This window comes from Oncorhynchus nerka, linkage group LG13 (assembly GCF_034236695.1).
Source record: "Oncorhynchus nerka isolate Pitt River linkage group LG13, Oner_Uvic_2.0, whole genome shotgun sequence".
Classification (NCBI taxonomy): Eukaryota; Metazoa; Chordata; class Actinopteri; order Salmoniformes; family Salmonidae; genus Oncorhynchus; species Oncorhynchus nerka.
In genome coordinates this window covers 77,968,125-77,983,052 of record NC_088408.1, presented here as the reverse complement: position 1 = coordinate 77,983,052, position 14,928 = coordinate 77,968,125, and the positions used below count along the sequence as shown (strand labels likewise).

The following is a 14,928-nucleotide window of genomic DNA, read 5'->3' as shown; positions in this document are numbered from 1 at the left end:
TTTTTCTCCCCCCCCTGAGATGTTCCATGCATACAGGCTCACATACCTTTCTTTGTGTAACTTTAAAAAGTACTATGAACTATTCTGTTGGTTCATCTAGGTTACAGGAAGAATTCTTCCCCTGGAGACCGTCTGTCTACAGTCAGCGTCCTGTCAGCTGGTCTAGGGAGGTTGTCAAGGATGTTTCAATCAGCTATGTGAGTCACCAGGTCAAAGGGTCAAGTACAGCCCACTGTTGTCAGGGGAATGACTAGCTTACTATAGCTTGGGCAACATTATGATTGCATCCTATAGCTGTCACGTTCTGACCTTAGTTCCTTTGTCTTGTCTTTGTTTTAGTATGGTCGGGGCGTGAGTTGGGTGGGCAGTCTGTGTGTTTTTCTATGTTGGGGTTTTGAGTTCGTCCTAGTATGGTTCTCAATCAGAGGCAGCTGTCAATCGTTGTCCCTGATTGAGAATCATACTTAGGTAGCCCGGGTTTCACTTTTGAGTTGTGGGTGTTTGGTCCACACAGTACTGTTTCGATTTTCGTTCATTCACTTTATTGTTTTGTATTTCAGTGTTCAGTTTGTTTCATTAAATATTACATCATGAACACTTACCACTCTGCACTTTGGTCCGATCCTTCTTCCACCTCTGAATACCGTTACAATAGCGACGATAATTGACAGTCATCATCAATTGTGATGCCACAAAAGATGGTCATAGCCTATATTTTCAGTAAATGTGTCAGCAGGGTTTCTGTTTGGCCTATTACCTGGAGAAAAAGTTTCATTTCAATTTCTCAATCATTATCATAAAAATCTGAATTAAAATTATAATCTTAAAGTTAAATGTCCACTAATGTGAGATCACCAGCCTCTGCCATATGGACACATTGATACACTGTGATCCATTGGTGGCTAAAGAAATGGACGCATGGAACTATTTAAGCAATAAGGAACGAGGGGGTGTGGTGTATGGCCAATATACCATGGCTAAGGGCTGTTCTTATGCACGACGCATTGCGGAGTGCCTGGACACAATCCTTAGCCGTGGTATATTGGCCATATACCACAAGCCCCAGAGGTGCCTTATTGCTATTATAAACTGGTTACCAATGTAATTAGAACAGTAAAAAAGTAATACCCGTAGTATATGGTGTGATATACCACAGCTGTCAGCCAATCATCTTTCAGGGCTCGAACCACCCAGTTTATAAAAGGCCAATCACTTCCATTGCTCTTTCACACCTAAGATTGGTGATTATTGGAAAGGTTTTTCAAATAGCTTACTATGAGGAACTATAGTTTAACTCTATTCACAATGGATATAAAAACACTTAACTACATTTTCACGCGGCAGGCCAGGTAGGCGGTCAATTGGGTCTAGTTATTGTTGTTGTCTTAGACCTACCTAAAGGTTTATGGCAAGAAACAACAGCATGTTCACCTTTTTTGGTTTAAGTCTTTGGAGTGGAGAGACAATATTGCCTGCTTTAAAGGAAACATGTTCAGACTGAGTGCTTGTTGCACAGATACACAGGTCTTTTTTGGGCGAAGTTGGCCATGACTGGTAAGTGACAATATCCACTCCACCTTGCCAGTAGGTTATAGTCTCCTCCGATGGCATCTTCATTGAGGTAGGCTGTGAGCTCTGCGCTGGACCGCTGCAGTCTGTTTTGGGGTTGATTACGGATATTTACGCCCCACTCGGGACTAAGTAAGGATATTTAGTGTTCTATGCAGCCACTTAAAAAAACATATTGAAGAAAAATTAAATGAAATTGGACAAAAATAGTTCACTACAGAGTGAATCTGACTGCTCTAATTCTCCTCTGGCCTGTTATGTTTGTCTATCAGATCTACATGAACTGCTGGGCCAAATTCTACCTGCTTTGCTGAGCAGGCAGAGGAGCTAGTGTCCTGTAAATGTTTTTGTGAAAAAAAGTTCAACCCAAAGTGCAGTTGGTGGTGTGCATCATGACAGGAGTCCAGTGCCCTCTCAGGTTGATACGGCCACATCTCCAGACAATTCAGTATTCATCTTCATTTAGTCAGGATAGTCTACTCTGCGACATACAATAAGCAAAAGTAAATAACATCGATGGGTGCCAGCATTATTTTGCTTAGCCTTCACCTCAGGTCCTATCAGAATACTGAAGTTTTCAGGGGAAAAGGCAAGGAACCATAATTTAGGAACCAGATGTTCACAACATATCCAGGTTTTCATGAGCACACAAAAAGGATTCAATTACTTGTTTAGCCTAACGCAAAGGTTAATCTAAAATACATTTAAAAGTTGAATAAAAAAATAAATGTTCATCTCTTCGGCTTTGTAGGCCATCAACATCCGGGCCATCTCCCAACCCCAAAAGCTGAGAAGCGATGCCCAGAAAATCCTGCTACAGATGAACTGCAAACTGGGGGGAGAACTGTGAACATCCCTCTGTTTAGTATTATAATCTTTACTGGTAAAGTAGGACTCCCGAGTGGTGCAGCCGTCTAAGGCACTGTATCACAACCGGCCGTGATTAGGAGTCACATTTTGCCCAGCGTCGTCCGGGTTTGGCCGGGGTAGACTGTCATTGTAAATAAGAATTTGTTCTTAACTGACTTGCCTAGTTAAATAAAGGTTACATCAAAAATTAAGTTTTGGCTGATGTTGACCATTCCAAGTTTGGGTGTAGATATGTATTGTGTCCACCAGATGGAGACAGTGGGTTGATGAATCCAGAGAGACATGCAAGTCAGAATTAAAGCTTTGTATAACAAAGAGAGAAAGGGGATATCTAGTTAGTTGCACAACTGAATGCATTCAACCAAAATGTTTCTTTCGCACAAAAACCTTACTTTGTAGTGGACAACAAACATTTACCCAAGGTGACATGCGAATGGGATGATATAAAACAAGTAGAGTTTAATACAGCATAATTACATTTTCAGTATGCAGTCTGAATATGTAAGGTGATTTGTTTAGTTATTTTTCTGAAGTCAGCTATTTTAAAATGTACCTGCCACTTAACAGTTCTGGTGAAGGTGGGCGCCTCATGTTACCCTTTGGGAGGCTGGAGTAGAGGAGTGATGTGACCAGAATGACACTTTGGTGGGAGATACAGCGTTACCTGGGAGAAGAGGGATTTATCATTAGGATGGAACATTTGTAAAATAATGGGAAATTATTCAACCCTAGTCCAAATAGGGCTATTGACTTATATGTTACTCCAATATATATATATATATATATCATTCTAAAGCATATTAATGTCTGTATTAAAGGGATACTACATTAAAGGGATACTACATTAAAGGGATACTTCGGGACTAGCATGCTTCCAGATAATGCAATGACTGGAACTTTATGGGTAACACTAGTTTGCATTGGCTTGCAAATGTACCTATAACTTATAACATACTGGACACGGAGACATAAACAGAGGGTAGTGCGTACGGCCCAGTACATCACTGGGGCTAAGCTGCCTGCCATCCAGGACCTCTACACCAGGCGGTGTCTGAGGAAGGCCCTACAAATTGTAAAAGACCCCAGCCACCCCAGTCATAGACTGTTCTCTCTACTACCACATGGCAAGCGGTACCGGAGTGCCAAGTCTCTAGGACAAAAAGGCTTCTCGACAGTTTTTACCCCAAAGCCATAAGAATCCTGAACAGGTAATCAAATGGCTACCCGGACTATTTGCATTGTGTAACAGAGTGAAAAGGAAGTACAAAAATATGCATCCGGTTTGCAACAAGGCACTAAAGTAATACTGAAAAATGTGGCAAAGCAATTCACTTTTTTGTCCTGAATACAAATTAGTTTTTTGAAAAACATTAGGTTTTCTGTCTGGAATTGTTACACTCCTGCCATGTAAAAATGACTGCCGTGGCAGATTCGCACGGGACTAAAGTTACAATGTGGTGTTTTGTGCTTGTGCACATAACTATATTACCCAACCTCCCCCAGTAAACTGAATCCTGTTTGAATAGGGCTAATAATTGCAATTAACAGATTATTGATGGCTCTGACATAATTATGGTTGTATCCCAAATGACACCCTATTCCCTATATAGTGCACTACTTTTGACCAGGGCCCATAGGGTGCACTATATAGGGAATAGTGTGCTTTTTGGGATATTGCCTGTGACATTTCTACCCATTCATCCCCTCCCCTAGCATGCTGACCAGGTGGTACACCAGAGTGACCTTTCACATGCCCAACGAGGAGGTCATCAATGGGATCAGGGTGTGCCTGCTGGCTGCACTGCAGAAATACTACGTTGTTACCATTTTAAATACATACGATTTTTGAGGTTAGGCCAATATGAGGTGACCCTACAGAGTTGTGATGCCAATTATATATATTTTTAAACATAGCTTACTAAAGGCCTTCCAGCCTGGAAAAACTATACATTTTTGTTCAAAACCAGAGACAGTAAAAAATGCCTTTCAGAAAGTATTCACACCCCTTGACTTTTAAAATTGTTATATTACAGCCTGAATTTAAAATGTATTAAATTGAGACTGTGTCACTGGCATGCACAAAATTCCCCATAATATCTAGGTGGAATTATGTTTTTAGAAATGTTTACAAATACAAACAATAATAAAAAGCTGATGTCTAAGGTCAATAAGTATTCAACCGCTTTGTTATGGAAAGCTTAAATAAGTTCAGGAGTACAAATGTGCTTAATAAGTTGCATGGACTCACTGTGTAATAAGTGTTTTAACATGATTTTTGAATGACTACCTCATCTCTGTACCCCACACATACATCTGTTGTGTCCCTCAGTCTAGCAGTGAATGTCAAACAGATTCAACCACAAAGACATGGAAGGATTTACAGTGCCTCGCAAAGGGCACCTATTGGTAGATGTAAAATAAAACATTGAATATCCCTTTGAGCATGGGTAAGTTATTAATTATACTTTGGATGGTGTATCAATATTCACAACAACTATGCAGGTGTCCATCCTAACTCGGTTGATGGAGAGGAAGAATAACGGTCAGGGATTTCACCATTATGCCAATGGTGACTTTAAAACAGTTACATTGTAATGATTGTAACAGGGAAAAATGGATCAATATTGTACTTACTCCACAATACTAACCTAAAATAAGGAAACCTGTACAGCAACAGCCTCAAAACATCACTGCTCTAAAGGAGATCTGCATGGAGGAAAGGGCCAAAATACCAGCAATAGTGTGTGAAGACTTACAGATAACACTTGACCTCTGTCATTGCCAACAAAGGGTATATAACAAAGTATTGAGAAACTTTTGTTATTGACCAAATACTTATTTTCCACCATAATTTGCAAAGATTTTTTTTTCTCATTTTGTCTGTCATAGTTGAAGTGTACCTATGATGAAAATTACAGGCCTCATCTTTTTAAGTGGGAGAACTTGTACAATTGGTGGCTGACTAAATACTTTTTTTGCCCCACTGTATCAAGATTAAGGACACCTGCTCTTTCCATGAAAGAGCAGGTGACCAGGTGAATCCAGGTGAAAACTATGATCCTTATTGATGTCACCTGTTAAATCCACTTCAATCAGTGTAGATGAAGGGGAGGAGATGGGTTAAAGGAGGATTGTTAAGCCTTGAGACAATTGAGACATGGATTGTGTATTTATGCCATTGAGGGTGAATGGGCAAGACAATATTTAAGTGCCTTTGAACGGGGTATGGTAGTAGGTGCCAGGTGCACCAGTTTGTGTCAAGAACTGCAACGCTGCTGGGTTTCACCAGGTGCAACCATTTCCTGACCGAAAGGGCATCCAGCCAACCTTCCGCTCAGGACTGTCCTGGACCACACCGTCACCAACAGGGATTGGTTCTTCCTGGCTCTGTCATTATGAAGCCCAATGCTGTTTAGACACCCACTTCTACCCCTCTGGCTGTACATTCTCAGTGGAGAAATGGGCAGAATTAGGCTTAGGTCATCAGTTTTGTAACACTTCCTCATTTATCAAAATATATATCTCTCCCCAGGGTTTACTTCTTCTACCTGATGGCTCATCACATTCAACAGGGCTGTGGCTTGCCCACACACTACATATCAGTCTACAACACGGCAAACCTCTCCCCAGACCACTTTTCAAAGGCAAGGTTAAACATACATTGAACGTCACCATAAATCTCTGGTTGCAGTAAGGGCCAAATAGTATCCACTAGTTATCATAATACCTCAGTTGTTGACTTTATAGGTTGGTAGGTGGCGTGGAATGGGTCGCCTGTCATTATTAACATAATCTAACCCTGGGTTTCACTCCAGGCTGACCTTCAAAATGTGCCACATGTACTGGAATTGGCCCTGGACTATCCAGGTGCCAGTGCCGTACAAATACGGCCTCAAACTGGCCTATCTGTCAAGCCAGTACTTCCACTCAGAGCTGGCCATCCAGCTGACAGACAAGCTTTACTTCCTCCTTAGCCTCAGCCCCCCTAGAAGGAGCACACCAGTCTGCACAACAATGAACAGGTCTCAACCGAGCAAACCGTAAAGAAGAAAAATAGAAAGAGGTGGGAAAATGTATTATTACCCAATGCAAATAGTCCGGGTAGCCATTTGATTACCTGTTCAGGAGTCTTATGGCTTGGGGGTAAAAACTGTTGAACAGCCTTTTTGTCCTAGACTTGGCACTCCGGTACATTCTATGACTGGGTTGGCTGGGGTCTTTTACAATTTTTAGGGCCTTCCTCTGACACCGCCTGGTGTAGAGGTCCTGGATGGCAGGCAGCTTAGCCCCAGTGATGTACTGGGCCGTACGCACTACCCTCTGTAATGCCTTGTGGTCAGAGGCCGAGCAATTGCTGTACCAGGCAGTGATGCAACCAGTCAGGATGCTCTCGAGGTTGCAGCTGTAGAACCTTCAGGACCTATGCAGGACCTATGCCAAATCTTTTTTTTTTCCTGACGGAGAATAGGCTTTGTCTTGGTGTGTTTGGACCATTCTAGTTTGTTGGTGATGTGGACACCAAGGAACTTGAAGCTCTCAACCTGCTCCACTACAGCCCCGTTGATGAGAATTGGGGCGTGCTCGGTCCTCCTTTTCCTGTAGTCCACAATCATCTCCTTAGTCTTAGTTACGTTAAGGGATAGGTTGTTATTCTGGCACCACCCGGCCAGGTCTCTGACCTCCTCCCTATAGGCTGTCTCGTCGTTGTCAGTGATCAGGCCTACCACTGTTGTGTCGTCTGCAGACTTAATGATGGTGTTGGAGTCGTGCCTGGCCATGCAGTCGTGGGTGAAAAGGGAGTACAGGAGGGGACTGAGCACGCACCCCTGGGGAGCTCCAGTGTTGAGGATCAGCATGGCAGATGTGTTGCTGCCTACCCTCACCACCTGGGTGCGGCCAGTCAGGAAGTCCAGGATCCAGTTGCAGAGGGAGGTGTTTAGTCCCAGGATCCTTAGCTTAGTGATGAGCTTTGAGGGTACTATGGTGTTGAACGCTGAGCTGTAGTCAATGAATAGCATTCTCACATAAGTGTTCCTTTTGTCCAGGTGGGAAAGGGCAGTGTGGAGTGCAATAGAGATTGCATCATCTGTGGATCTGTTTGGGCGGTATGCAAATTGGAGTGAGTCTAGGGTTTCTGGGATAATGGTGTTGATGTGAGCCATTACCAGCCTTTTAAAGCACTTCATGGTTATGGACGTGTGTGCTACGGGTCTGTAGTAATTTAGGCTGGTTGCCTTTGTGTTCTTGGGCACAGGGACTATAGTGGTCTGCTTGAAACATGTTATTACAGACTCAATCAGGGACATGTTGAAAATTTCAGTGAAGACACCTGCCAGTTGGTCAGCACATGCCCTGAGCACACGTCCTGGTAATCCATCTGGCCCTGCAGCCTTATGTATGTTGACCTGTTTAAAGGTCTTACTCACGTCGGCTACAGAGAGCGTGATCAACAGTCCGGAACAGCTGATGCTCTCATGCATGCCTCAGTGTTGCTTTCCTCAAAGAGAGCATAGAAGTGATTTAGCTCGTCTGGTAGGACGGGTCACTGGGCAGCTCGTGGCTGTGCTTCCCTTTATAGTTTAATAGTTTGCAAGCCCTGCCACATAAGACAAGCATCGGAGCCGGTGTAGTGTGATTCAGTCTTAGCCCTGAATTGACGCTTTGCCTGTTTGATGGTTCGTCGCAGGGCATAGCAGGATTTCTTGTAAGCTTCCGGGTTAGAGTCCCGCACCTTGAAAGCGGCAGCTCTACCCTTTAGCTCAGTGCGAATGTTGTCTGTAATCCATGGCTTCTGGTTGGGGAATGTACTTAGTCACTGTGGGGACGACGTCCTTGATGCACTTATTGATAAAGCCAGTGACTGATGTGGTGTACTCAATGCCATCGGAAGAATCCCGGAACATGTTCCAGTCTGTGCCAGCAAAACAGTCCTGTAGTTTAGTATCTGCTTCATCTGACCACTTTTTTTATAGACCGAGTCACTGGTGCTTCCTGCTTTAATTTTTGCTTGTAAGCAGGAATCAGGAGGATAGAGTTGTGGTCGGATTTACCGAATGGAGGAAGAGCTTTGTACGCGTCTCTGTGTGTGGAGTACAGGTGATCTAGAATTTTTTTCCCTCTGGTTGCACATTTAATATGTTGATGGAAATTTGTTAGAACTGATTTAAGTTTCCCTGCATTACAGTCTCCGGCCACTAGGAGTGCCGCCTCTGGGTGAGTGGTTTACTGTTTGCTTATTTCCTTATACAGCTGGCTGAGTGCGGTCTTGGTGCCAGCATCTGTCTGTGGTGGTAAATAAACAGCCACGAAAAGTATAGCCGAGAACTCTCTAGGCAAGTAGTGTGGCCTGCAATTTATCACAATATACTCTACTTCAGGCGAGCAAAATCTAGAGACTTCCTTCGATTTCGTGCACCAGTTGTTGTTTACAAATATGCACAGACCCCCCGTCTTACTGGTGTAGTATCTGGGATCTACATCTGTTTATATTAGTTACTGTGCTGTTACTAAGCAGTAATGCATTACGGCAGTGTTACGTTTCTACACCTAATAGGAAATGCACATGCGCACTGGAATGCCGCGAACTGTAGAGCACGAGGGGTTTTTGACTAAACGAAAACTAACTGTACTCCCGTCTCCTGCCTGGTCATTTCTCCACAACACAAATATTACAGTGGCGACGAGGTGATTAAACTACATAAACGGACATTGCTTGAAGGGAAGAATGTTGCGTGAGTAATGAAACTCAAAATAATTATGTAATTCGTCAGTTATTTTTTATTTTCTTTCGCCAGTAGAGAAGGCTAAGCACTGCTAGCACAGTATTCAGGAGCTGCCAAGTAGCAAGACTATTGGAGTCCAGAATAGCGACACTGCCCTCTGGTGGTTAAATAAAATAAACTGTCATTGAACCCATTGAAATTAGGCGATCTCAGTGGAGAAATATTGTCAAGGGGGAAAAAAAAGGAAGAAGGAACGTAACACGGTGTGTACATTAATACAAATGAGTGCAGTGAATGAAGTAATTGCAGAAACTTCTGAAGTGAAGAAGTAGATGAATATTCAGAAAATTAAGGAATATAAGGAAACTGAACAATTAACTGTGAAAATGGCAACCATTGGTCGAGTACCAGAGTTTGAGGCTACAAAAGAGGATTTTGATTCCTATTTGGAGCGTTTTGAGCGTTGGCTGGCTGCAAATGAAATCAAAGATGGAAAGAAAGCAGACGTATTTCTCAGTGTTTTGGGTCCAACTGAGTATGGATTGCTGAAAGGGCTCATTGAACCAATGAAAGCAGTGGAGTTGAACTATGCAGAACTGACTGAAACTCTTTCAAGGTATTTCAAGCCTAAGCCAATTCTCATTGCAGAACGTTTCAGATTTTACCAACGTCACCAGAGTCAAGGGGAAACCGTGGCTGACTACATCCTTGCTTTGAAAAGGCTGGCAAGTACATGTGAGTTTGCACGATTTCTTGATGATGCTCTCCGAGACAAGTTTGTATGTGGTCTCACAGGTGAAGCATATCACAGAAGGCTCCTGTCAGAGAAGGACCTGACCTTTTAAGAAAGCCTGTGATATAGCACTTGGACTCGAGCTTGCCCACAGGGATACTATTGAGCTATCGGGACATGCAGAACGTCAGAAAGGTGTTCACAAGGTCAGTGATGCACGTGGTGAAAAAAGCTCACAAAAGTCACACTTTTTTCAGTCCCGTCCTCAAGGTTACACAAGAACAAAGCAGCCCACATCTCAAAGGTATAAACCAAGTTGCTACAGATGTGGGGGAGATAATCATCAGCACAGTGAATGTCGATTCCAAAAGGAAAAGTGCCACAATTGTGGAAAGGTTGGACATTTACAGAGAGTGTGTAAAGACTCGAAACGCACAGCAAGAGCGCACAAAGTGTCAGACGCAGCACAAGACGAGGAAGGTACAACTGAAACAGTATTGGATCTGTTCACAGTGTACACGGCTCAACAACTAAAAGATGGAATCTATCTCAACATGGAGTTAGCGGGAAAACCAGTAAAAATGCAGCTGGACACCGGAGCGTCTGTATCCCTGGTTCCAGAGAGACTCTACAAAGAAAAACTGAAATAGTGCCCTCTTCAGCCCGCGTCCATCCGCCTTTCTTCATACACTGGTGACACTATTCCTGTGTTAGGGCAGATCCAGGTACCAGTCCGGTATTTACATTTACATTTAAGTCATTTAGCAGACGCTCTTATCCAGAGCGACTTACAAATTGGTGCGTTCACCTTAAGACATCCAGTGGAACAGCCACTTTACAATAGTGCATCTAAATCTTTTAAGGGGGGGGGGGGGGGTGAGAAGGATTACTTTATCCTATCCTAGGTATTAGGTATGAGGGGAAGGAGTGGACGCTACCGCTTGTCATTGTTAAAGGAGAAAAATCAGCCTTGCTAGGCAGAAACTGGCTACAAAAGATCAAGTTGAACTGGGGAGAAATCTTCAGTCTGAGAAATGACAAACCAGTGAGTCAGGCTACACTCACTAACATGCTGGAGAAGCACAAATAACTTTTTAAAGATGGCTACGGTGAAATACAAGACTTCACAGCAAAAGTCAGAGTGCAAGAAGGAACCAAGCCTATCTTTCACAAACCACGTCCAGTTCCCTATGCTCTTAAGGAAGCAGTAGAGAAGGAACTGAACCGCCTACAGAAGAATAACATAATAACGAAAGTAGCGAGGAGCGACTGGGCCGCTCCGATTGTTGTAGTCCCAAAGAAAGACAAGACCGTCAGAATGTGCGGTGACTACAAGGTCACAGTAAATCGCTGCATACTACCAGAGGAATATCCACTACCAAACGCTGAAGATCTGTTTGTCACTCTAGCTGGTGGGAAGGTTTTCAGTAAGCTGGACCTGGCATTCGCTTATCAGCAACTGAAGCTGGATCCGGAGTCAGAACAGTATCTGACCATCAATACACACAAGGGGCTATTCAGATTCAATCGCTTGGCCTATGGAATCTCGACAGCTCCAGCGATATTCCAACAAACAATGGATCAGATCTTGGACGGTATAGACCATGTTGTGTGCTTCATGGACGACATCCTCATGTCAGCACCAACCATTGGAGAGCACCTTGTAGTGCTGGACAAAGTGATGTCAAGACTGGAGAAATACGGAGTGAGAATGAAACGCAGCAAGTGTGAGTTCCTCCAGGACTCAGTGGAGTATCTCAGATACAAGATTGATGCACAAGGCCTGCACCCAACCAACAGCAAGGTGGAAGCAATCGTAAACGCTCCAGCACCCACAAATATCTCAGAGCTGAGGTCATTTTTGGGGCTCCTGAACTATTACGGAAAGTTCGTGGCAAACTTGTCCACATTGTTGCATCCGCTTCACCAACTGCTGCAGGCCGATACAAAGTGGAATTGGTCCCCACAATGTGAAGAAGCATTCAAGACTAGCAAACAGCGTCTGCTAAAGAGCAAGTGGCTTGCCCACTATAACACAGAGATGAAGCTGAGACTCGCGTGTGATGCATCTCCATACGGAGTAGGAGCCGTCACCTGAGCATAATATTCGGAGTGAAGAAGTTTCACAAATACCTCTACGGAAGGAAGTTCCAACTGCTGACAGATCACAAGCCTCTGTTGGCCATCCTTGGACCAAAATCAGCTATAACAACCCTTGATGCACTTCGAATGCAACGTTGGGCTCTGATATTGTTAGCCTACGACTACGAGATTGAGTACAGACGATCCAGTGATCACGCAAATGCCGATGCACTATCAAGACTACCATGCAATAGTGACTCCGACAGTGAAGATGATAGAGCAGTCTTCCAGATCTCTCTCATTGATGAACTGCCCATATCTGCTTCTGACATAGCAGAGGAAACAAGGAAAGACCCAGTGCTTTCCAAAGTCTTGGACTTAACATTAGGCGGTTGGCCAACCTTCGTAAATGACGATAACCTTTGTCCATTCATCGACAAGAAAGACCAGTTGTCCACTGATCAAGGGTGTGTTCTGTGGGGATCAAGGGTGGTGGTACCTCACAAATTCCAGAGGAGACTGCTATCTGACCTGCATGAGGGACATCCAGGGATCACTCGAATGAAAGCACTCGCTCGCAGTTATCTGTGGTGGCCTGGACTGGATCAGGACATTCAACGGCATGTAGGCCACTGCTCACCTTGTGAAGCTGTTCGCAACAAGCCTGCTGCTGCACCTCTTCATCCATGGTCCTGGGCTGCTACACCTTGGGAACGCATCCATGTGGATTATGCCGAAATTGACAAGCAACATTTCCTTGTTGTCGTCGATGTCCATTCCAAGTGGATGGAAGTGTTCCCTACTCAACTGACCACAGCTGAGAAGACCATCAATCTTCTCAGACACCTGTTTGCATCCTTTGGACTAGTCAAGGAGCTCGTATCGGACAATGGCCCTCCGTTCACGTCAAACGATTTTGAAATGTTTCTCAAGAACAATGGGGTAAGGCACATCCTGTCACCACCTTACCATCCGGCATCAAACGGAGCAGCGGAGAGAGCCGTGCAAACCTTTAAGAAGGCCTGGACTAGACTCGGGGTTCAGTCTGTGCCCATCCACCAAAGGCTTCCCCGGTTCCTGTTTACTTACCGTAACACCCCACACACAGTAACGGAATGTACACCAGCTGAACTGTTTCTGAAACGCCAACCACGTACCCGCCTGACATTGTTGAAACCAGACTTGTCAAGCACTGTGGCAAAGCACCAGCTACAGCAGAAGAAAGCTCATGACAGACACTCAAAGACTGTCAGAGAATTCAAAGAGGAAGAGAGGGTGATGGTACGTGATTTCAGACACCCCAAGCGCCTGTGGAACTCAGGTGTGATCTTGCAACGCAGAGGACCTTTGACTTACCAAATCCAAATTGGTCATCGCCAGGTCAACGTTCATGTGGATCATCTGCTACGGTCCAACGCCCCAGCAGAGACATGCCGAGAGAACAAGAACAATAACGACCCCCAGGACTATTCTCCTGACTGTGGACGTACGGGAGAGACAGAGCCTGACCTTCCACCCGAACCTGGCCCACCACAGGAAGCCCAGGAGGAGCGGAGGTATCCTATTCGACAGCGAAGGGCACCTCAAAAGCTTGACCTGTGAGTTGAGCTGGTTAAGGAGGTAACGGACAGTAAAACAAACACTTTAATATGTCCTAGATAAAAGGAAAGATAAAGGACATTACCTGGGTTAGTTATTAGGACACAAACTCCATCTTCGGGGCAGAATAATCCCCTGGATTTGTGCTGGGCTCTGAAAAGTCTGCTTCAACCCAGTAGTTGAAAAATGTTTAAGAATGCATTGTTCAGATATTGCATTAGTAGTTACCTAACATATTTACCTTGTTCTCTGGGAGTTAAACACTATGGGGGAGGAGTGTAGTATCTGGGATCTACATCTGTTTATATTAGTTACTGTGCTGTTACTAAGCAGTAATGCATTACGGCAGTGTTACGTTACTACACCTAATAGGAAATGCACATGCGCACTGGAATGCCGCGAACTGTAGAGCACGAGGGGTTTTTGACTAAACGAAAACTAACTGTACTCCCGTCTCCTGCCTGGTCATTTCTCCACAACACAAATATTACAACTGGAGTGTGCTGTTTTATCTTGCCGGTGCAGCGTATATCCCACTAGCTGAATATCCATGTTGTCATTCAGCCACGATTCTGTGAAACATAGGATATTACAGTTTTTGATGTCCCGTTGGTAGGATATTTGTGAGCGTACCTCGTCTAGTTTATTGTCCAATGATTGCACGTTGGCGAGTAGTATTGACGGTAACGGCAACTTTCCCACTCGCCTTTTCCGGGTCCTGACCAGGCATCCGGCTCTTTGTCCTCTGTACCTGCGTTGCTTCCTCTTGCAAATACCTTGGATGTTTGCCCTGTTGGGTGTTTGGAGAATGTCCTGTTCATCTTGTTGATGAAAAAATGTTTGTCTAATCCAAGGTGAGTGATCGCTGTTCTGATATCCAGACGCTCTTTTTGCCGTAAGATATGGTTGCAGAAACATTATGTACAAAATAAGTTACAAATAACGCAAAAAAAACACATAATAGCACAATTGGTTGGGTTCCCGTAAAACTGCTGCCATTTCATCCGGTGCCATTTTATCAGTGATACGAGGCTTGTGTTTAGCTGTAATCAGCAAGTTTTTGACCAACCTTTACTTAGCGACACTTTCTTTGTTCTCTGAAGGCACTGGTGTCTAAAACTTGTCAAGTTGCAGGTGGTATGTTGGAGTTGTGAAAATCCAACAATTAGTCTGTCTTCTCTCATTGATCGAAACAGGTGTCATTCAAAGCAACGCTTAATTTCTGAGACACGCACATGACATGGACACATTTACATTTTAGTCATTCAGCAGAAGCTCTTAACCCTAATTGCTCATGTAAGTCCCTCTGGATAAGTGCCTTTATCAGGGGCACGTCACCAACTTTTTCACCTA

At 44.0% G+C, this 14,928-nt stretch overlaps 1 pseudogene; it reads left to right on the top strand.

Moving 5' to 3' along the window:
• The window catches only part of LOC115140687 (piwi-like protein 2), a 31,355-nt pseudogene extending 31,059 nt beyond the window's left edge, over positions 1-296 (top strand).
• The last annotated feature ends 14,632 nt before the right edge of the window (positions 297-14,928 follow it).